Raw genomic sequence first — 24,281 nt, 5'->3', positions numbered from 1 at the left:
GGGAGAAACAGAAAAAGGGAGAGAGAGAGAGGGAGAGAGAGAGAATCTCAAGCAGACTCCACACTGCCAGTGTGGAGCCTGACATGGGGCTTGAACTCATGAACTATGAGATCATGACCTGAGATGAAATCCAGAGTTGGGTGCTTAACCAGCTGAGCCACCCAGGTGCCCCTAAATTTATCTTTAAAGTTTATTTATTTGAGAGAGAGAGCTAGCACATGTTTATGCATGAGTGGGGGTAGGGGTAGAGAGTGAGGGAGAGAAAATCTCAAGCTGGCTGTACACCATCAGTGCAGAGCACCATGCATGGCTCGATCCCACTAATAGTGGGATCATTACCTGAGCAGAAATCCAGAGCTGGTCGCTCAACTGACTGAGCCAACCAAGCACTCCTGAATGCATTTCTTTAATAGATATACCTAAGAATTGTAGGATAAGAGAATATTAATATCTAATACGAGATTCTCCAATTTACACTTGTACAAGCATTCTGTTTGTACCACACCTTGTCAACACTTGATATTGTCTATATTTTTATTTTAACCACTCTATTGGTGCTATGAAGTCATACCGTGGTTTTAAGTTACATTTATCTAATGATGGACAAGTCAAACAACTCTTCAAATGGTTTTGACCATTGGATTAACTTTTTGACAATCGCTTTTTCCAGTCTTTTGCCCTCCCCCATGTGGGCCTGATGACAATATGGCCAGAGATTGCAGAGCATCATTGGACCCCATGCCCCTACCTAGAGATTGAATGATTGGGCATTTTCCAAATGCATACCCCTGATTTCAGAATTTTTTCCTACCTGAGAGTTTCCATACAAGTGGGAAGCCTGTGTAGAACTCCTAATTTAGCTGATGGTTCTTCAGTCAGGAATTGAGATAGTTCTGGCATTAAAGGCTCTCCCCATGGGTATCAGCAGTAGCATCCTCACTGGCAACCCTGCATGTCTTGTCCTTGGTGTTAGACCAGTCCTCCTTATATGGGTAACTGGACACAGGGTCTTGTCTCAGTGGGGAAGGTCTCTGATTAATGTGGTCATGCACCAGTCCCTAAGGCTCCACCTCCCACACCTTCTTGGTTGTATTTTTCCTTTTTTATTTGTAGAGTTCTTTGCGTATTTTGATATGTCATTTATTGAATATATTTATTGAAAAATGGTTCCTCTTACTTAATGCTTGCCTTTTCATAATCTTAATGTTGTCCTATCATGCATAAGTCTTAATTTTGACAGTCTAAACTATCAAAAACATTTTTTAAGGATAATGCATTTTGTGTCCTACTTAAGAAATCTTTTCCAAACCTCATATAATAAAAATATACTCTCCTGTGTTTTCTGCTAAAAGTTTCATTATGTTACCTACAGGTTTAATCCTTAGTTCATTTCAAATTGATTTTTATATGTAGTTCGAGGTAGGAATAAGGTAATTTTTTTTCAATTTCAATTCCTGGTTAACTCATTACCACCTGTGTAATTGACCATTCCTTCCATTATACTGCAGTGTCACCTTTGTCATACATAAAAGTAACAGATACATGTGGATTTGTTTCTTGGACCCATTTCTTTTCTATTGGTTTTTGTTTATACCTGTGCTAATACTATCGTATCTCAATTAGTATAACATGATATTGATCTTTAAAATCTAGTAGTGTAAGTATTCTGGCTTTTTTTTTCTTTTTTTCAAGATTGCCTTGGCTATTCTTGGCCCTGTGTGTTTCCATATACATTTATAGGCAGCTTAATTTTTAATTCACTCCCCCTCCATAAATAACTCTGAAAATTTTATTGGATTGAGTTGAATATACAAATATTCCAATCTATCAGCATTGTCTACTACTTCATTACTGGTTTTTAATTTCTTTCAAAAAAGTTTGTAATGTTCAGAGGAATGGTCTTAAACGTCTGTTAGATTTATTTTTAGTAAATAAATATATTTATTTATTTATTTACCAATTTATTTCATGTTGGTATATAGCAATGCAAATTATTTTGTATATTGACTTTGCATTACTCAACCTTACTATAGTCACCTACTGATTATAATAATTTGTCTTAGATTCTTTAAATTTTCTATGTATACAATCATGTTCACTTCAAATAATGAAAGGTATATTTCTTCCTTTAATGCTTACATATTTTATATCTGTTTGTTGACTTGGTTTATTGCCAAAGATATCCAAATTACATGCGCAATAGAAGTAGAATATCACACATCATTCTCTTTTTTCCAATCCCCAGGGGAAAGTTTTAAGTACTACACCATTAAATGAAATGTTTACTGCTGACATTTTAATTATATTCTTCTATGCATAATTAACTAAGAATTTTTAATGAGTGCGAAATGCTATGAAATAATTGAATCATGCTGATAAAACAAGAAAAGAGGACTAGGGGAACAAAGAATATGTGAGACATACAGAAATCAAACTCAAAGGAGAAGAAAGAAAATAATTTAAAAAGAGTATATTTCAATAAAATATGGAAAAATGACAAAGAAAAAAATCTAAAAATATGTTCTTGGATAACATTAACAAAGCTGATAAATTCCAAAAGGACTGATCACAAAAATAATAGATAAAATACAAGTTATTATCATCAGGAATGAAAGAAGTGGCATTACTACAGAATTTACAAACTTAAAAAGACAATGAAGGAGTTTTATGAACAACTTTATGCCAATATAGGTTTATTGAAAAGCACAATTCATCAAATTTAACATAAGAAATATTTTCAAATTTATTTACATTATTCATATTCTAAATATTAATTAAAGAAACTGAATTCATTATTTCAAAATTCCAAAAGAGAAAACATGGCCAGTTGACTTCACTAATGACCTCCATTAAACATATAGGAATAAATAATAGCAGTCCTATACCCATTCAAACAACTCATAAGGTCAAAGAGGACGAAACAGTTTCCAACTCATATTATGAGGCCACCATACCCCTGGTAGTGAAAAAAGGCAGTACTTTATTATAAGAAATGAAAATTAAATACCACTAGACTTCATAACCACAGACATAAAAATTCCATAAATATATTATCAAATCAATTCCACCAATATATAAACAGGATAATACAGAATTATCAAGTATTGTATACAAGAAATGCATGTTGGTTTAACATTCAGGTAGCATTTAATGGAGGCCCCTGGTGGCTCAGTTGGATGAGTGTCCAACTCTTGATATTGGCTAGGTCATGATCTCATGTTTGTGAGATTCAGCCCTGCATCAGGCTCCACACAGAGCATGGAGCCTGCTTGGGATAATCTCTCTTTGTCTCTCTTTCCTCTCTCTCTCTCTCACTCTCTCTTTCCCTCCCCCATTCTTGCACTCTCTCTTTCAAAATAAATAAATAAACATTTAAAACCCAAACAAATAGCAATTAATGCAAATACTGCATTACAAATTAAAGTGAAAACTAATAGTTCAATTGATACAGAAAAAATTTTGGTAAAGTTTAACATCAATTTTATAAATACAAGGCGACAGTTAAACCTAATCAAACACAACTACAAAACCCTGCAGCTAAGGTAATACATAATAGTAAAATACTGAATACTTCCCTTCCTAAGACTGCCAAGAGAATGATGTCCATTGTTGCCACATCTATTCAAAATTATACCTTCTGCAGTTTCCACCAGTGAAATAAGACAAGAAAAAGAAATAAAACCCTATGGATTATAAATGAAATGAAAACTGTCATTATTCTCTGATGACATATTCTTAATACATTTTTAAAGAACAAAACTTACCATAAAAAATTGGCTTTATGAAAAGCTAAAAACTTCTATTTATAAAACAACAACAACAACAACAACAACAACAACAACAACAACAAAACACTTATTAAAGGGTGCCTGAGTGCCTCAATCCATTAAGCATCTGACTTCTGGTTTCAGCTTGGGTCATGATCTCACAGCTTCGTGAGATCCAGCCCCACGTCAGTCTCTGTGCTCATTGTGCAGAGCTTGCTAGGGATTCTCTCTCCCTCTCTCTCTGCCCCTCCCCAACTCATACTGTATCTGTCTCTCTCAAAATTAAATAAATAAATAAACTTAAAAAAATACACTGTCAAGAAAATAAGCCAGAAATTGGGAGAAATTACTCTCCCCACATAAGCATGCAAATAACTTATATCCTGATTATAGAAATAACTCTTACAACTCAGTAATAAAACAACAAACAAGCCAATATTTAAAAATGGGGAGGGATTTTCAGTACCAAAAAAGATATTAAAAAAAACAAGTCAGAAAACATTTTTTTTTCTTTTTGGCCATCTTAAGTTTATGTAAAATCAGTGTTATTTTCTCCTTAATTATTTAGAAAAGAATTCTCAGGAGAAGCCTTCAGGGCTCATAGATTCTTTGTACAGAGATTTTCAATTATAGATTAAGTTACTGTGATAAATACGAGACTAATAAAATGTCTATTTCTTTTTCAAGATTTTTTTCCCTGTGGAACTATGTTTTTTAAATTGTGAATTTTATTCGTGTAACATTGCTATAATTAAATATATATATACATATATATATGTGTATATATATGTATATATATGTATATATATATATACACACACACACACATATACATATATTCTTTTTTTTTTTTTTTTTTTGTCAGTGGTGTGCTAGTAACCCAGCTTTCTGGGGGAAAAAAAAAGTTTGATTTATAAGATTTACAAGTTTCCATGCTGTGTGTAATCGGACCATGGCCAGTTTCAAGTTGTATCATTGGGAAGACATGCACGTACTTTGTTGTCATGAGTAGATATGAGGTAGTTACAACATACTGCTGTTGTAATTTGTAATGAAACCATCATATTGGTAATTTATGTCTTGGTTTTCCTTGCTTAGTTCTGTTTGAGGTCATTCAATGTCATTAGTTACTTTAAAGCTTCAATTTTCACTGTTTTTTTTTTTAGTTTTCTCTGTTGTGCAGACACTTTCTGTTATAATAATTTCTACCCTTGATTATTTCTTTTCTTCTATATCTTTAGTTTTACAATGTTAGTTTCCAGCCTTTTATAGTATTGATTATATTATTGGTTTTAACCTTCTCTATTTTGCCTGATACAGGTTTAGGCTGTAAATCTCCCTATAAACATAGTATTAACTACATCTGGTGAGTCTTGATTTGTAATGTTTTTATTATCATTCAGATTGAAATACTTTATAATTTCCACTATGATTTTTTTTTCTTTGATGCAAGGATTATTTATAATTATATACTTACACATATACGTATATAAAAGTATATATTATATACTTATACTTATTTATATTATATGTAAGTATATATATGTATATATAGGTATTATATATTTATATGTCAATTATATATTTATATATAATTTAAATATTTATATGTCAATTATACATTTATATGTCAATTTATATGTCAATTATATATTTATAATATATTTATATATTATATAAATTTATATATATGTAAATTATATATCTATATATTTACTTATATATTATATACTTGTATAAGTTTCAAACACATGAGATTTTTAAATTATATTTTTATTATTTATTATAAGTTAATCATTATTATCAGAGTTCATATTCTTTTATTTTTATTTTATGACTCAGCATGTTGGATTATATTTGTTCTTTTTTTGTTATTTGTCTTCTTTTTTTTGGAGTTCTTGAGATGGGAGCATACATAATTTACTTGAGACTTTATCTTTTCTATTGTATGCATTCGATGGAAATAAAGTTCCCTCTCAGCACTTCTCTAGCTGTGTCCCACACATTTTGAAATGTTTTATTTTTATTTTCATTCAGTTCAATGTTTTTTTCATTTCCCTTGATACTTCCTCCTCGACCCATAAGTTATTTAGAAGTATGTTGTTCAGTTTCCAGGAGTTTGGAGATTTTCCTATTATCTTTCTGTTTTTGATTTCTAGTTTGATTCTGTCTGGTTGGTGAGCTCACTCTGGATGACTTCAGTTCTTTTAAATACATTAAGATTTGTTTTAGAAGTAGGATATGTCTTCTTTGATATGTTCCATGAGCACTTGAGAAAAATGTCTATTCTGCTATTTGGTATAATGTTCTGTAGGTGTCAGTTTGATCTTCTTGGTTGATGGAGTCCTTCAGTATCCTTGATGATTTGCTATCTAATAGTTCTATCAGTTTTAAGGAAGGGGTGTCAGAGTCTCTAAATACAGTTGTTGATTTGCCTATTTCCTCTTTCAGTCTTATCAGTTTTTTACTTCACAAATTTAGGTGCTCCTATTTTGTTTGTGAGTTTTGTTTTGTTTTGTTTTGTTTTGTTTTGTTTTGGGGTATACACATTTAGAACTGCCACATCTTCTTAGTGGTTTAATCCATAGGCAATGCATACTGTCCCTGACTGAGTTCTGCAGTTTTCTTTGCTGTGAAGTCTACTTTATCTAATGTTGTTATATACACATGTGTGTGTATTTACTTTTACTCTACCTATATCATTATATTCAAGTGAACTTCTTATAGACAATAGATAAATGAGTCACTTTTTTAAATTCACTGGGCCAATCTGTGTTTTAATGGATGTATTTACGCCATTCATATTGGATGCAATTATTGAAATGTCAGAGCTTGAGTCTGTCACTTATCTTTTGTTTTCTGTTTGTTCTGTTTTTCTTTCTTATCTATTTTTTTTCCTGCTTCCCTGTAGATTATTTGAACATGAGGAACTTCTACTTCCTGGAATGTGTAGTAGAAGTACTTTTCCTTCTTCTTTCCACTAAATATAACTTTTTTTGTAAAATTTCCATTTTTATTTAGTTAAATCTGTAAGGTTTTTATTATTACATCTCTTTGTGTAGTTTTGTTTTGTGTCCCTGGCTGATTTTCTAAGAGTTGGGTTGTTTTGTTCATTTGTTAATATTTGGATGTTTTAATAGTTTTCATAATCTGTGCTTACATGTGTTTTTTCTATGTTTATCATGCTTCAGTTTTTCTGAGTACTCTGAATTTATAGGTTTTAGTCTGTTTTCTTTATCGCTTTCCTTTTCTCCTCTCTTTCTTTTTTCTTTTTTTTTTAAATTTTTTTTTTCAATGTTTATTTATTTTTGGGACAGAGAGAGACAGAGCATGAACGCGGGAGGGGCAGAGGGAGAGGGAGACACAGAATCGGAAACAGGCTCCAGGCTCTGAGCCATCAGCCCAGAGCCCGACGCGGGGCTCGAACTCGCAGACCGCGAGATCGTGACCTGGCTGAAGTCGGACGCTTAACCGACTGCGCCACCCAGGCGCCCCTTTTCTCCTCTCTTTCACTGATTTTATTTACACTTAAGATTAGGCCTTTCAATGAGTTTCATTCATATATGTATATTAATATATATATGAATATGTATATATGAGTATATATATGAATATGTGTATATGTGAATATCAATATTAATATATATAAATATATATATTTGTATATATATATTTTTTAATTTATATCCAAGTTAGCATATAGTGCAAGAATGATTTCAAGAGTAGATTCTAGTAATCATCCCCTATATATAACACCCAGTCCTCATCCCAACAAGTGTCTTCCTTAATGCCTCTTGCCCATTTAGCCTATCCCTCTACCTAAATTCCAGCCACCCTCAGTTTGTTCTGTATATTTAAGAGTATGTTTTGTCTCCGTTTCTATATTATTTTTGCTTTTCTTCCCATATGTTCATCTGTCTTGTATCTTAAATTCCACATAAAAGTGAAGTCATATGATATTTGTCTTTCACTGACTAATTTAGCTTAGCAAAATACCTTCTAGTTCCATTCATGTTGTTGCAAATGGCAAGATTTCATTTTCTCTGATTGCTGATAATACTCCATTGTATACATATACCAAATCTTCTTTATCCATTCTTCTGTTGATGGACATTTGGGCTCTTTCCATACTTTGGCTATTGTCATTAACACTACTGTATATATTGAGGTGCATGTGTCCCTTTAAAACATCACACCTATATCCTTTGGATAAATACCTAGTAGCATAATTTCTGGGTCATAGGGTAGTTCTATTTTTAATTTTTTGAGGAACCTCCATACTGTTTTCCAGAGTAGCTGCACCAGTTTGCATTCCCACCAGCAGTACAAAAGGGTTTGTCTTTCTCTGCATCCTCACAAACATCTGTACTTGCCTGAATTGTTAATTTTAGCCATTCTGAATGGTGTGGGGTGATATGTCATTGTGGTTTTGATTTGTATTTCCCTGGCAATGAGTGGCGGTGAGCATTTTTTCATGTGTCTGTAAGCCATCTGGATGTCTTCTTTGGAAAAGTATCTATTCATGTCTTTTGCCTATATCTTCAGTGGATTATTTTTGGGGGGTGTTGAGTTTGATAAATTCTTTACAGATTTTGGACACCAACCCTTTAAATGATATGTCATTTGCAAATATCTTCTCCCATTGCGTAAGTTGCCTTTTAGTTTTGCTGATTGTTTCCTTCTCTGTACAGAAGCTTTTTATTTTGATGAGTTCCCAATAGTTAATTTCTGCTTTTGTTTCCCTTGCCTCTGGAGACATGTTGGGTAAGAAGTTGCTGTGGCCATGGTCAAAGAGGTTTTGCCTACTTTCTCCTCTAAGATTATGATGGCTTTCTGTCTTACATTAAGGCTTTTTATCCATGTTAAGTTTATGTTTGGGTACGTTGGAAAAAAGTGGACCAGGTTCATTATTCTGCATGTCGCTGTCTATATTTCCAAAACCATTTGCTGAAGAGACTCTTTATTACATTGGATATTCTTTCCTGCTTTGTCAGAGATTAGTTGGCCATAAATTTGTGGATCTGTATCTGGCTCACTTTTCTGTTCCATTGATCTAAGTGTCGGTTTTTGTGCCAGCACCATACTGTCTTGATGATTATAGCTTTGTAATACAGCTTGAAGTCCGGGATTATGATGCATCCAGCTTTGGTTTTCTTTTTCAGGATTGCTTTAGCTATTCGGGGTCTTTTCTGGCTCCATACAAATTTTAGGATTGTTTGTTCTAGTTCTGTGAAGAATGCTGGTGTTATTTTGATTGGGATTGCATCGAATATGTGGATTGCTTTGTATAGTATTGACATTTTGATAATATTTGTTCTTCCAAATCCACGAGCATGGAATATTTTTCCTTTTTTGTGTGTGTTGGTCCTCTTCAATTTCCTTCATAAGCTTTCTATGATTTTCAGCATATAGATTTTTCACCTCTTTGGTTAGGTTTATTCATAGTTATTTTATGGTTTTTGGTGTAATTATCAAGTGGGATCAATTCATTGATTTCTCTTTTTTTTAATTTATTATGGTATATAGAAATGCAACTGGGGCGCCTGGGTGGCTCAGTCGGTTGGGCGTCCGACTTCAGCTCATGATCTCGCGGTCCGTGAGTTTGAGCTCCGCGTTGGGCTCTGTGCTGACAGCTCAGAGCCTGGAGCCCGTTTCAGATTCTGTGTCTCCCTCTGTCTCTGACCTTCCCCCATTCATGCTCTGTCTCTTTCTGTCTCAAAAATGAATAAACGTTAAAAAAATTTTTTAAATACAAAAGTAAAATAAAAGAAATGCAACTAATTCCTGTGCATTTATTTTTATATCCTGCAACTTTGCTGAATTCATGGGTCAGTTCTAGCAGTTTTTTTGGATTTTCCATATAGAGTATCATGTCATCTGCAGAGTGATACTTTGACTTTCTCCTTGCTGGATCCCTTTTATTTCTTTGTGTTATCTGATTGCTGAGGCTAGGATTTCCAACACTATGTTGACTAACAGTGGCGAGAATGGTGAGAACAGTGCTGAGAACAGTGGTGAGAAACCGTGTTGTGTTCCTGATCTGAGGGAGAAAGCTCTCAGTTTTTCCCCATTGAGGAGGATACTGGAAGTGGGTCTCTCATGTATGGGTTTTATGACTTAGGTATGATCCTTCTATCCCTACATTGTTGAGGGTTTTTATCAAGAAAGGATTCTGTATTTTGTCAAATGCTTTCTCTGCATCTTTTCAGAAGATCATGTGGTTCTTGTACTTTCATTTATGAATGTGATGTATCACATTGATTGATTTGTGGATATTGAACTGACCCTACATCCAGGGTAACAATACCACTTGATCATGGTGAATAATTCTTTTAATGTATTCTTGGATCCAGTTGGCAAGTATCTTGTTGAGGATATTTGTATCCATGTTCATCAGGGAAATTGGTATATGGTACTCCTTTTTTGTGAGGTCTTTGGTTTTGGAATCAAGGTGATGCTCACCTCATAGAATGAGTTTGGAAATTTTCCTTCCATTTCTATTTTTTGGAACACCTTCAAAAGAATAGGTCTTAACTCGTATTTAAATGTTTGGAGGAATTCCCCTAGAAAGCCATCTGACCCTGGACTCTTATTTTTTGGGAGATGTTTGATTAATAATTCAGTTTCTTTATTGGTTATGGATCTGTTCAAATGGTGTATTTCTTCCTGTTTTAGTTTTGGTAGCTTATATATTTCTAGGAATTTTTCATTTCTTCCAGATTGCTCAATTTACTGGTACATAATTGCTCATAATATTCTCTTTTGATTGTTTTTATTTCTGCAATGTTGGTTGTTATCTCTCCTCTTTCCTTTTCGATTTCATTTATTTGGGTCCTTTCCTTTTCCTTTTTCATCACACTGGTTAGGGGTTTATCAATTTTGTTAATTCTGTCAAAGAACCAGCTCCTTGTTTCTTTGACCTATTCTACTGTTTTGTTGATTTTGATAACTTTGATTTCCACTCTAATCTAATCTTTATTATTTCCCATATTCTGCTGGTTTGGGGTTTTATTTGATGTTCTTTTTCCAGCTCTTTAAGGTGTAAGGTTAGGTTGTGTATTTTAGACCTTCCTTTTTAGGAAGACCTGGCTTGCGATATACTTGCCTCTTATGACCACCTTGGCTGCATCCCAGAGGTTTTGGGCCGTGGTATTATCATTTTCATTGGTTTTCATGTACTTTTTAATTTCCTCTTTAACATCTTGGTTAACCCATTCATTCTTTAGTAGGATGTTCTTTAGCCTTCAAGTAATTCTTGTCTTTCCAAATTTTTTCTTATGGTTGATTTCTAGTTTCATAGTTTTGTGTCTGAAAATATACAAAGTATTAACTTGATTTTTTGTACATGTTGTGGAGTGATTTGTGTCCTAATATGTGATATATTCTGGAGAATATTCCATGTGCACTTGAGAAGAATGTGTATTCTCTTGTTTTAGGATGAAATATTCTGAATATATCTGTTAAGTCCATCTGGTCCAGTGTGACATACAAAGCCATTGTTTTCTTGTTGGTTTTCTGCTTAGATGATCTTTCCATTGTTGTAAGTGGAGTGTTGAAGTCCCCTACTATTGTGGTACTATTGTCAATGAGTTTCTTTATGGTTGTGATTATTGATTTATATTTGAGTGCTTTCACAATGGGGGCATAAATGTTTACAATTGTTAGATCTTCTTGGTGGATAGACCCCTTAATTATGATATAATGCCCTTCTTCATCTCTTGATACAGTCTTTATATTAAAATCTAGATTGTTTGATATAAGTATGGCTACTCTGGCTTTCTTTTGGTGACTATTAGCATGGTAGACGGTTCTCCATCCCTTACTTCCAGTCTGAAGGTGTCTTTAGTTTTAAAATGGGTCTCTTGTAAACAGCATATAAATGGATCTTGTTTTCTTATCCATTCTGGAACCCTATGTCTTTTGAAGGGAGCAGTTAGTCCATTGACCTTTAGAATGAGTACTGAAAGATATGAACTTATTGCCATTGTGTTGTCTGTAGAGTTGGAGTTTCTGGTGGTGTTCTCTTGTCCTTTCTACTCTTTGTTGCTTTTGGTATTTTTTGTTTTGTTTTGTCTTTTCAGCCCTCAGAGAGTCCCCCTTAAAATTTCTTGCAGGGCTGGTTTAGTGGTCACAAACCCCTTTAGTTTTTGTCTAGGACTCTTTTAATCTCTCCTTCTGTTTTGAATGACAGCTTTGCTGGATAAAGAATTCTTGGCTGCATATTTTTCCAATTCAGTACATTGAATATATCCTGCTACTCCTTTCTGGCCCGCCAAGTTTCTGTAGATACATCTGCTGTGAACCTGATCTGTCTTCGGTTATATGTTAAGGACTTTTTGTTTTTGTCCCTTTGCTTTGATAATTCTTTCCTTGTCTGTGTATTTTGTGAATTTAACTATGATATGCCTTGTTGATGGTCACTTTTTTGTTGAATATAATGGAAGTTCTCTGTGCTTCCTGGATTTTTGATGTCTGTGCCTTCCCCAGGTTAGCAAAGTTTTTCACTATGATTTGCTCACATAAACCTTGTACCCCTTTTTCTCTCTCTTCATCTTCTGGGACTCCTATGATTTGGGTGTTATTCCTTTTTAATGATTTACTGAGTTCTCTAATGCTTATATCATGCTCTTTTGCCTAAGTTCCCCTCATTTTTGCAGCTTCATTATTCTCCATTAGTCTATCTTTATATCTCTGATTCACTACTCTGTTTCATCCATCCTTGCCACTGTGGCATCCATTCGATATTGCATCTCAGTTATAATATTTTTAATTTCATCCTGACTAGATTTTACTTCTTGTATGTCTGCAGAAAAGGAGTCTATACTTTTTTTTTTTAACTCCAGCTGGTATTCTTATCGTGATTCTAAATTCTGGTTCAGACATCTGTCTTATATCTGTGTTGATTAAGTCCCTGTCTGTCATTTCTTCCTGTTCTTTCATTTGGGGTGAATTCCTTCATTTTATCATTTTGGAGAAAGAAAAATAATTAATAAAATAAACATTACATTTAAAAGTTAAAAATAACACAAAAAAAATCAAATAAAAGAAGCTGGATCCTAGATGTGTTTTGTTCTGGTTGTTGAATTGTTGATAGAATAGAGAAAAAGGAAAAGAAAAGAAAATTTTTAAAAAGAAAAAAAGGAAAACGTTTAAAAAATTTAAGTGTATACAATAACGTTGAATAAAATTAAATGAAAAAGTAAAATAGACAAAGAAATTTACAAAAAAATAAAAAATTAAGGAGAAATCATTTTTATAAAATGGAAAATAAAAATGAGTTTTTTTTCTTTCTGTGTCCAAGAATAAGAAAAATAAATGAATAGATGGCCCAGTGAACAAAATGATATCCAAATGAAATTACATCTAGTTTCCCCTAGAAACCAAACTATGAAGCTCTTTGTAATCTGTGCACTAGGCAGGTGGAGAGACGTGTGGTGATCCTCTAAGGTTGGATTTGCACATTTGGACGGGCTTGGTGTAATGGCTCCATTCTCCACTAGATGGTGCTGCTTAGCTTACTGGGGTGGATTGATGTGGCACACGTATGAGTGGTGCTCATGGGCAGGAGAGGTGCAAATGGCATCCAGCTTCCCAGTCTCTAGCATCAGAACTCTGTGCTCTCGCCAACTGGCATTCAAGCACCCCTACTTTTTCTATGGCTTCTGTCCTCTCTCCACTTCTACTCTGTCCATGGCCAAGCCATCAGCCTGCCGAATGGCACTTCCTTCCAGAGTTTTGTCTCAGATGGGGCTGTGTTTCCAAACCCCTCACTTCTGAGGGCCCTGCATCTAGAACGCACTCAGACCCATCCAAGAGTCTTGAACCCAGGGGAGGGTCTTGCCAAGGAATGGCTAGCTGCCGGCTCACCCTTAAGAATGTTTGCACACTGCTGCAGAGGCCCAGAGACTGTGGGTGGGTGCCAAACTACCCCAGAAAAAGTTTGCAGGATTGTGTAGCAGCAGCAGCGTTCAGGGACTATGGTAAATCACAACACACATCTGATGCCACGTTTCACTGCACCCTAGTGTTCTTGTTCCAATACCCACAAACATGGCTGTAATCTGCAGTCCACTGGGACCTTTGCCTGCAAGGAGGCTTCATGGCCCTTACCAAATTTCCTCCCAGCAGGGGAACCACCTCTCTCTATGTGGCCTGAGGACCCATCAGAACTCATTGTCTGCTCCTGGGGATTCACCCTTCCCACCAGAGCACCACTAGGTATTGAGCTGCGGATTTTCCAACTCTGTGCTCCTCTGTTTGTAGAGTCCTAATGGTATTGAAATCCTCTCTTTTCTCCTTTCTCATTTCTCCCTTTCTTGTTCAGTTCCTTGTGGGTATTTCCACTCTTTCTCTTTCTCTCCAGCAGCTTTTGGGGGGAGTGCTTTTCCTGTACTCTCCCCCCCCCCCGTCTCTGTCCTCTCTCCAAAAACAAAAACAGCTCCCTACACCACCCCCCTGCGGCTTCTCTCTCCTCCAGTTCACCACTCTGTGCCACATACCTGCTGAGTTCTGTGACTCAAGTCATGCAGATTGTTGTGTTAGGCCTCACACAAATGCGGGTTCGGTGCTGTTCTAGCTGCATTTCAGGGATGAGAGAAGCAGAGAACTTCCATGCTGTTCTGCCATCTTGGCCCCTCCCCGAGTTTCATATATATTTTAGGCTTTTTCCATCTTCTTTTTCTCCTTTGTGTTTCAAAATTTATTATTACCCTATCTTTTAGTTCACCAAGCATGTAGTCTGTTGTTTTGAACTATTATTAAACACACTTAATGTGTTCTTAATTTCATTTATTGCATTTCTCTTGGTAAAAATTATATCTTATTTAGTTTTATAGATTACAGTCATTTGGTAAAATTTTCCGTCTTTTTATTTAGCTTTCCCAAAGGTTTTATTTCATTTTATTGAGCATTTCAATCATATTTATTTTAGTATTTTTATCTAAGAACTCCAGTGTCTTGACCAAATATGATATATATATTTTTTTTTATTTTAACTTTGTCCTGTCTCATGACAAGCCTTATTTTCTTATTGGTTCCCAAGTATTCTATATTAAAAATTAGCTTAAGATTATGTTTCTTCAGAAATGTTTCTTCCTTTTTTTAAAATTTCTTTTAGTTTTCTTGTCTCAATTCAATCAGATATTGATCAGATTGAAGGTTGAGTTGGTAATGCTCTGTCCCCTATTTGCCCCACTCCTAGGACAGGGATTTGCAGAGCTTCCAAATGAGTACTGTGGAATATTCACTGGAGTTTTTTGCCTGAATCTTCAGCCTCCAGCTACAGGCAAATGCCTTGAAAGAAAAGTGGCTATAATATGTTGACTCATCTTTTTGTTTTCCTTTTCTCTGGGATTTTAACCCATCAAGTTTGGGAGAGCTGATATCTGATGCTTTTAAAAAATCTTATTGGCTTTTCTAATTTTTCTTTTTGGAAGTGATGGTCATCTGTAAGTGACCCCAGCAAAGTCAGAAACAGAAGTCTGATTCAATACAGTTTTAACATTAATGTATTTATAGTAATAAGTACTAACTTTGTATTTGAGAATTTGATGTATAATGATGATCAAAATGCAGAAAACTCAGACATCATGGGCAAGTGAAATAGAAAATAGCCAAGTAGCTTAGATTTTTCTACCATAAAGTTGAAACTCTTTAAGTACCTACAGTTAAAGGAAGTGTCTGTTACCTCTTTATTTTTTTATTTATTTATTTTTTATTTTTTTTTTAATTTTTTTTTCAACGTTTATTTATTTTTGGGACAGAGAGAGACAGAGCATGAACGGGGGAGGGGCAGAGAGAGAGGGAGACACAGAATCAGAAACAGGCCCCAGGCTCCGAGCCATGAGCCCAGAGCCTGACGCGGGGCTCGAACTCCCGGACCGCGAGATCATGACCTGGCTGAAGTCGGACGCTTAACCGACTACACCAACCAGGCTCCCCTGTTACCTCTTTATTTTTAAGGAGCAAAAATTGTAATAGAATACAATGGGATTTGCAATCCAATGTTTTTACAAGTAAAGATGATAACAGGAGCATAATTTTACAATATAATGATCAACAGCACAGAAACAATAATTGACAAATGGCTCAATCAGCAAATAATGAAAAATTTAAATTAGGCATTAAATTTGGTTTTTTTCTTTCTTAATTGGATATGTCTTAATTGCTGGTACTGTGCACTGAAAATAATAAATATGTTAATAGATACATATATTTTCAGTGATAATTTAGGAACTGTTCATAATTATGAGTTAATATGGTATAGCATTGTGTGTAATTCGACCACTTTAAGGAACACCTCATTCCCCAAAATAAGCCCACAATGATATCTCCTTGCTGAAAAGACTCTAATTTTGGGGGTTTTGGTGGGTACTTTTCATTGTTTCCTAAAAGTACTTTGTGTCTAAATTTTCTATCTGATTTTCCTGACATGGCAGAAAAATCCCAAGTGCACAAATAATATTAAGCTTAGAGATTTCATTAATGCTTGAATAATATATTCTTTTATAAGCTTTTGCAAAATAATACTTAAAATATTACTTGACTTGATATTATTATTTTTATCAGTTTAATACTTACAGATATCTTTTCATTAAGTTTTTCTGTGCTTCTATTTCATCCTGTATAGATAAAAGCAATATAGTATACACAACCCAGAAACAGACCTTTGGAAGCCTATACATTTGAGGGATGCAACAATTTGTAAAAATTTGTGAAAATTGAGGTAAAATGAGAACCAGACACAAATATTGTTTCAAAAGCAATACAAAAAAAAAAACGAAACAGATTTCACAAATGATGGCATGGTCACAACAGCATAAATGCATTATGCCAGAAATTCAACAAGGATTGAAACTGCACAATGATGCCACTGGTGTGCTGTGACACATAAGAGGTGGATCAGAAGCCAGATGTCAGCAGATTATGGGAGCAACTGGGATTTGCAAAATAAAGGTTGTGAAGATGGACTACCTGGAGAAGTTGAGAGTGAATAAGATGAGTAGGAATGAAATCTTTTTAAGATGACAGAGATGAGCATTTGTGAAGGCTTGACTAAGGTAATCAGTGGCAAAGGGAAGGTTGAAAACTGAAGCAAGAGATGGACAGAGGGAGTAGTGGAACAGAATAGATGCAGGCACAATCATGGTCGAACATAGAAGGGATCATCTTCAGACACAAGGGAAAGGATAAGAAGAGGTAGAACCATAGATAAGCTTTGTTTTGGACTGGAGTCTATATTTGGGCATTTATTCCTAATGCCATTTATTTTTCTCATTGAAGTAAGAGGCCATAGCTTTTGCTGAAACTGAGAGATGGACTTAGGTGGAAGTTTGAGGCTGATGATGGCAGATAATGGAGAATGGTTAAGAGCATGGAAAATGGAGGCTGCATAAAGCATTGCTGAGCAACAGAGATTGTAGCATTTTATATAACCATGATCTTAGTTAATATTCATTAATAATAAACACAATATCACTCAAAACTAACCCTTAACTATTCATTATAACATGGCAGTGCTTTATTGATTCTACCTATTTTTCTAGAATAATTGAATTTAACCAAAGTATTGTTATTACAATTCTTATAGTGTAATGACAAGATATGTTTGGTGACTACAATTAAAAATGGAGCAATCTCTCTACCTTTTAACTAATGGGTTTGTATCCTTTTCTTTCCAAAAAAAAATCAAGTCAAATTACAATAATATCTATTCAGTGAGGCTTGGGAGAAAATAAATAATAATATGAAAATAAGCTATGTCTCTCTCAAGATTTCCTTCATAGAAAAATATGTTTAAACTGATAGTCGTAAGTGGTTTTCTTATTGAAGAAATAGTCTTCCAATGTTTCTGTGGAAGAAAAATAAAATGATCCTGTGTCCCCAAATAAACTAGTGGCTGTATAAATAGAACAGACATCTCTTCAACCAGAAATCATCGAATTAAACATAAGTGCAATATAAATCAAGCTATTTTTACTACTCTCACTCTATTTACATATTCAGCTTTGTTTTAGAATCATGTTTTCTTCCCTGTATATGATGACAGACCAGGTCTTCTAATGACTGAATTATGTAGCTGATATTCAGTAAGTATGTGTTTAATTGAATTAGACAAAATGTTAACCTGCACCTTTCTGTAGTTCTTTTATTCTGTTTTATTGAATTCCAGGAGGACTGCAAATAGAAATTATGATTAAATCAACTGACCCAAATAACACAGTACATTTGACAGCATTCATTTTTTGTCAACACAACCTAAAACTACTTACTGTCAACATTATTGTGGACATTTGGATACAGTAAAACTGAGTGCAAAGGGACAATTAACTTGACTGTCCTTGTCACTAAACTTTATTATTAAACTAGTGCTATAAAAAATTATCTGTATTTTTCATATATGATTTGCTTGCACTCCAATATTACTTTCTGCCAGCTTCTATCTCAAGTGATGTTGAGAATGAAGCTATACTTAATAAAAGCAGAATTCCACATTGATCTACTCTGCTGTCTAAAATATTTAAGTAATGAAATTTCATCACTGCTTAGATTCTTCTAAATTTAGCAAACAGAAACTTAGTTCCTTGGAGCTATTAATAGCTTGTTCATCTCTCAGCCTATTAATGACACCTTATCAAATGGTTTTTCAATCATATACAATCCTTACTTGTGCCTTCTTTAAATGGCTAAAAAAAAATCACCCAAACAACCTACAAATTTTGAAGGGTCTTTCGTTAAGGAAATTTTATGTAAAATGAAGATTAAGTAACTGTCAGAAAGGCCTGTTCAAGCATGCCAAATGCCCATCAAATATTAGTGACTGCCTATAGAACTATTTCCCAAATGGTTTCAAAGTGTTATGCAGACTGGATAGGAAAGATGGTTAGTATTGATATATGATAATGGTCATCTGTATATGAAGAAGTAGGAGTGCAAATGTCACATAATTGCCATGCTAAGTAATCAACTTAATTTTTTTCAAAAATTTACTTTTGAGGGGCGCCTGGATGGCTCAGTCTGTTAAGCAGTTGACTCTTGAGTTGGCTTTGGTCATGATCTTGTGGTTCATGAGAACAAGCTCTGTTTCTGGCTCTGCGCTGACAGCATGGAGCCTTCTTGGGATTCTTTCTCCCTCTCTCTCTGACCCTCCCTTTCTCTGTCTCTTTCTCAAAAAATAAATAAATATTTAAAAAAATTACTTTTGAGGGGTTCCTGAGTGGCTCAGTTGGTTAAGCCTCCAACTGATCAAAGAATCGTCTCTGATCATGATCTCATAGTTTGTGAGTTTGAGCCCCATGTCGGGCTCTGTGCTAACAGTTCAGAGCCTGGAGCCTGTTTCAGATTCTGTCTGTCTGTCTCTCTGTCTCTCTCTGTGCACTTGCCCTGCCCGTGCTCTCTCTCTCTCTCTCTCTCCTTCTCAAAAATAAATAGTCATTAATATTTTTTTTGAAAAATTTACTTTTAAGAGAATATTTTATTCCCCTCAGGAAAAAATATGTGAGTGAAGTTATCTACGGTTTTATCTTAATAATTTCCCCTCAAATTTTAGAAGGACTGAACAGGTATAGGTTGTGGGTTGTGCTGTACTAAAATCTAAATTGGATTTATATTTTAAATATTTGATGTGATGTTTTATTTTAGATGTTGTCATTATAAGGAGTTTGTGTCCTCAACACTTAGGCTTGTTGAAGGTAAGCCTCAATAATAACACTTAGCTTATTTAGGGTAAGCTACGTAGCAGGGAGTTTCAAACCACACAGTTTTTGTGGGACGCTGCCTTGGTTTGTCAGACTGTTGAAGCATAGGACTCTGTGGTTAACTGTCAGTAGAGATTGTGGTTGATTTGCCAGGGATTTTGATCTCAAAGTTATTGCTGCTCAATACTTTTCAGAATCTTAATCCAGAATATCAAATATATGGAGGATTTCATGTAGGAAATGTTTTTCAACTCTTTATTTAGGTCAGTAATTCCTCATCTTGAGGCATGAATCAGAATCATTTGGTGTAGCCTAAAAATGGACGTTCCCAAACTGCACCTTAATGTAACTTACTTGGAATCACAGGTGGATGTGCTCAGACATTGTGACTCTGTTTACTTTTGGTTAGGAACTAGTGGTCTCAATGCATGAAAATCTATCCCTAAATTGATATATCATATGTCTCCTCATCCATCCTTCACATATTAAATCTCCTTTGCTAAATTCCCCTTAGCCTAATGTTTTAAGCCTGAAATGAGCAATTTTTTATAAATAGCCTTCTAAAATTGTTCCCTGGGTTTTTTTCAAGAAAATGTTCAAAGTTATTGTTCATCCCTCTAGCCTGTACCCTCCTAAGGTGAACATTCTAAGAAATGCTCGTACTTCTCTTGTGCAGCTGTTTTGTTTTTACTCTACATACACTATAAATTCTACAACTGGTCAAGTTTTACTCCTTGTTTTTGGCTGCTACAGTGTTTAGTACATAATCTATGGCTTGCCTCTATAGCAAATAAATATATAGAAGCTAATTATATTTATCTTTCCCTTCAGCTTCACTTCTGCCTTTGTCTTGTTTTCCTAATTTGATTTTATCATTGCTTCTTTGTTGTTGTTGTCATTGTTGTTGCTGTTGTTTTTACTTCAAGGTACAGTAAATTAGCAATAAATGTTGAAAGTCTTTTAAATCCTTCTTAGAACATGGCAGGATATAAATAAATGAGCAGTAGTCTCAGGACCTTGACACTACAAAGTAACATCACACATATATAGCAGTCATACAGAGCCCCCTGAAAAAATGAGTGAAAAGTGAGAAAAAACTAAAGAAAACCAAAAAATAAGAAAAAATATGACTATGGAAAGAGAGCACACAACTGTGTATGATAAAGCCCATGTGCATCTTTGATAAAAGAGGTAGAGTAGAAAATTGGGAAGAGAGTGAAGTTGTTAAACTAAGTCTAGAACTGTAGTGAGAGTAAGAGCTGACACTTATCAACAAAGAAACTGGGAAAATCAAAAAGAACCTGACACAAACTAAGAATACACTCTTGTCTATAGCTATTTAGAGAAGAAAAAAGTCACTTTGTCATAATCAGAAGACACCTGGTACCTATCTATGCAGTTGAGTAAATTGGTGATGATAGGTTCTCAAATTTTTATGAAAATGCAAAACTATGTCCCAATTCCTTTTCTTGAAAAAGCAGAGACATAGATTTAGTCATGTCGTATGATGACAGATGATACTTGTGGTGATCATAACATGATATATAAAGATGTTGAATCACTATGTTGTACACCTGAAACTAATGTAACATTGTGTGTCAACTATACTTAAAAAAATTTAAAAAGCAGGGACATTTGTAATACATTTTAGAGTAAACATTTTTAAAAACTTAAGCTTTTATTTGTTATTACTTTTGAGTATTTATTTAAGAGAGAGCACGAGTGGGGGAAGGGCAGAAAGAGAGGGAGAGAGAATCCCAAGCAAGCTCTGAGCTGTCAGTGCAGAGCCCCATGGGAGCTAGAACTCACCAACACTGAGATCTTGACCTGACCCGAAACCAAGAGTGAAAAGCTTAACTGACTGAGCCACCCAGGTGCCCCAAAGCTTAATCTTTTAAAGTTGTGGGCTTGAAATGATGTATTTTAAGTTATACAGAAAAAAAAAAAACTTTTTATAAATCCAAATTGTGTTCTTTGAGTTTCCAACTGAATGAGCTTTGACTCTGCTGCAAGCAAAAAATATTTATCTGTTTAAAAAAAGTGAGTAGAATTGCACAAGATTTTCTGGTAGGAAAATGTTTTCCAGATAGCTAAATTTCAACAAATACTCTATTTTGTTACCATGTAATGAAACAAAACACTATAGTGTTGCACTATCACCCAATGGTGATAAGGAATGGATTAAGGAGAATTAATTTTGAGACAGTCTTTGGAAAAATAGCTTCATAAAATTCTCATTGATTTATTCCCAAGCTTCATTTGGACCTCCAAATAAAGGTGCCTGGTCCATATAGTATGCTCTTAAATATGTATTTCTCTTATTATATTATATTTAGTAAAATAAGAGGAAAATGGGGGAAGGCAGAGTAATTAAAGATGTTTTTAAAATAGTGCTTGTTGGTTAGCATATATATATTTACACATATGCATATATACATATACACATACACATATGTATGTTGAAATATGTCCTACCTTTTTTTTCATGTTTATCTATTTTGAGAGAGGATGAGAGAACACGCAAGCTGGAGAGACACAGACAGAGTGGGAGGGAGAGAGAGAATCCTAGCTCATGAGGAGTCGAACATAGGCCTCAGTCTCATGACTGTGAGATCATAACCTGAGTCAAAATCAAGAGTCGGTTGCTTGATCCACTGAGCCACACAGGCACCCCAAAATTTGTCCTACTTTGATAAATCATGGCACTCTACTTCCACCGGCCACATTTATACATCTTCATCTGCCCTGAGATTTCAGAGTCATACAGAGCCATGTATATGTGGAAAATTTAAGAAGAAAAAAAAGTATCATTTTAATTTCCAATTGCAGGGAATTATAGATATTAATGAAAAATGTTGCATGTGTTATATGTTAGATGGTCACACATTTTTAGATTTTTGTTTATATTTTTTTCTAAAATATCTGGAGGATTACCAACACAGAGAATTAAAAGTTTTATTTCTTTCCCCTATTAAGTGTTTTTCAGAATGACAGATCATTTGTTATAATTCGGTTAAGAAAAATATTCTGCAACAAGATTCTGCAATATGTTGAGGAGTAGTTCACAAAAGACATATTTATCAGGCACTGTCACTAAATGATACCCACTGTGTGAGGAAGATTAATTTATTTCCTGAACAAATACTTTATTGAGTATAAGTTAATTTCCTCACCTAGTTTTATTTGGTAGCTATTTTTTGTATTTTATATTGATATTTGATAATTATTTTTCTGTTTTTGATGATTTTCAAAGGGTTGTAATAATTCAGTATAGTTTACTATGAAAATAATCCAGAGTTGTAAAGCCCAAAGTCCATTATTATCACTGGGACTGCTTGTGGGTATAAATAACAATAAATTAGTGTCTTTTTATTTTTTATTTATTTTTAATGTTTTTTTTAATGTTTATTTCTGAGACAGAGAGAGACAGAGCATGAGTGGAGGAGAGGCAGAGAGAGAGGGGGAGACACAGAATCCAAAGCAGGCTCCAGGCTCTGAGCTGTCAGAACAGAGCTGATGCGGGGCTCGAACTCACAAACCATGAGATCATGACCTGAGCCGAAGTCGGTTGCTCAACTGAGCCGCCCAGGCGCCCCAAATTAGTGTCTTTTTAAATTCATTTCTCAAACAACTTCCTAAAATAAGAAAAAAATAATTGATACACAAGTGCATTTGTTTAGGTTAATATTAGGTGACAACAATCAATATGATAACTACTTGGAAATAGCTCCAGATATGTCTCCAGTAGATGTAACGTTTTATATTTTTGTTTATCCTATTTACTCTTCCGTATCACCAACCACAATGTAAGACATGTGGAAGACAAAATGCTCAGGAAGTCAGCATTATAAAGTACCTCTCTTTTCCGGAAGCTTGTAAGTCCAGAAAATACAAAGTATTTTGAAAACAGCTATGTGGGAGAAGGTTTTTCTGACAGAGAATAGTGGCAATTCGGTCTTAATTGCGTGAATCGGGGAAAGTATTATGAAAGCAATAACATTGGATCTGGGTTTTTGGTGACTGGGGAGGACTTGGACACACGGCTTAGAGAAGATGCCCATACCAGGTATATGTAATGGCAATGGCAAATTCTGGGAGCCTGCAAGCAGCAAAGGGGAAAAGATAGTTTCTATAGAAGAAGGTGTCATTAATGGCAGGAGAGGGGCGTGCTGGGGAGGGAAATCTAGATACTCCTTAAAGCAGTAGTACAAGTAGTTTTAAGGCGCACAGGCTCTGAAGTGCTTCATCACATAGAAACCTAGCTGGTGACTGGAAGTAAACAACTGTAACTCAGAGAGGTAGAGTCAGAAGCTTTTGCCTAAGATGGCATCTGTGCTGAGCCTGAAACGATGGATGTAAAAAGCAAATTGTGAAGTAATAGGCTAGACAGAGAAGAGAAAAGTGGAGCCCAGATTCAGGACGGAGGAAATGGGGATAGAGTTATCTGGGAGCTGGAAACAAAAGGTCAGGACATAGCGAATGCTGCAGGGAGAGAAGGGGGAACAGCAGCTCCTGGAATTTGTCTTCACTGGCAATTGTTACAACTCTGGTCCTGGTGAGAATCAGAACTAATTTGAAAGAGGTTAAGGGTGAGTGGTTTCTGTGTTAATGTTTTGACAAGGAGAAAGGGAAAGAACGTAAATAAGAAGTAGCTCCAGGCTATAAAGTTTAGAGAGGGCTTTCTGTATTATTTAGTTGTTGTTGCTTTATTGTAATTAATGAGGAGATTATGATCTTGTTTATAGATACATGGGAAGGACCTTGTTGTGTTTGAGAGAGAATGTAAGAGAAAAACACGAGAAAATGGAAGATGTGTGAT

General features: G+C 34.8%; 1 protein-coding gene across 1 annotated transcript in view; it reads left to right on the top strand.

Moving 5' to 3' along the window:
* MDGA2 (MAM domain containing glycosylphosphatidylinositol anchor 2) overlaps positions 1-24,281 on the top strand; it is an 858,520-nt gene that overhangs the window by 604,685 nt on the left and 229,554 nt on the right. The window lies entirely within an intron of this gene.

This window comes from Prionailurus bengalensis, chromosome B3, assembly GCF_016509475.1.
Source record: "Prionailurus bengalensis isolate Pbe53 chromosome B3, Fcat_Pben_1.1_paternal_pri, whole genome shotgun sequence".
Classification (NCBI taxonomy): Eukaryota; Metazoa; Chordata; class Mammalia; order Carnivora; family Felidae; genus Prionailurus; species Prionailurus bengalensis.
The sequence above is the reverse complement of the archived record's forward strand: the minus strand, read 5'-3'. Positions and strand labels throughout refer to the sequence as shown.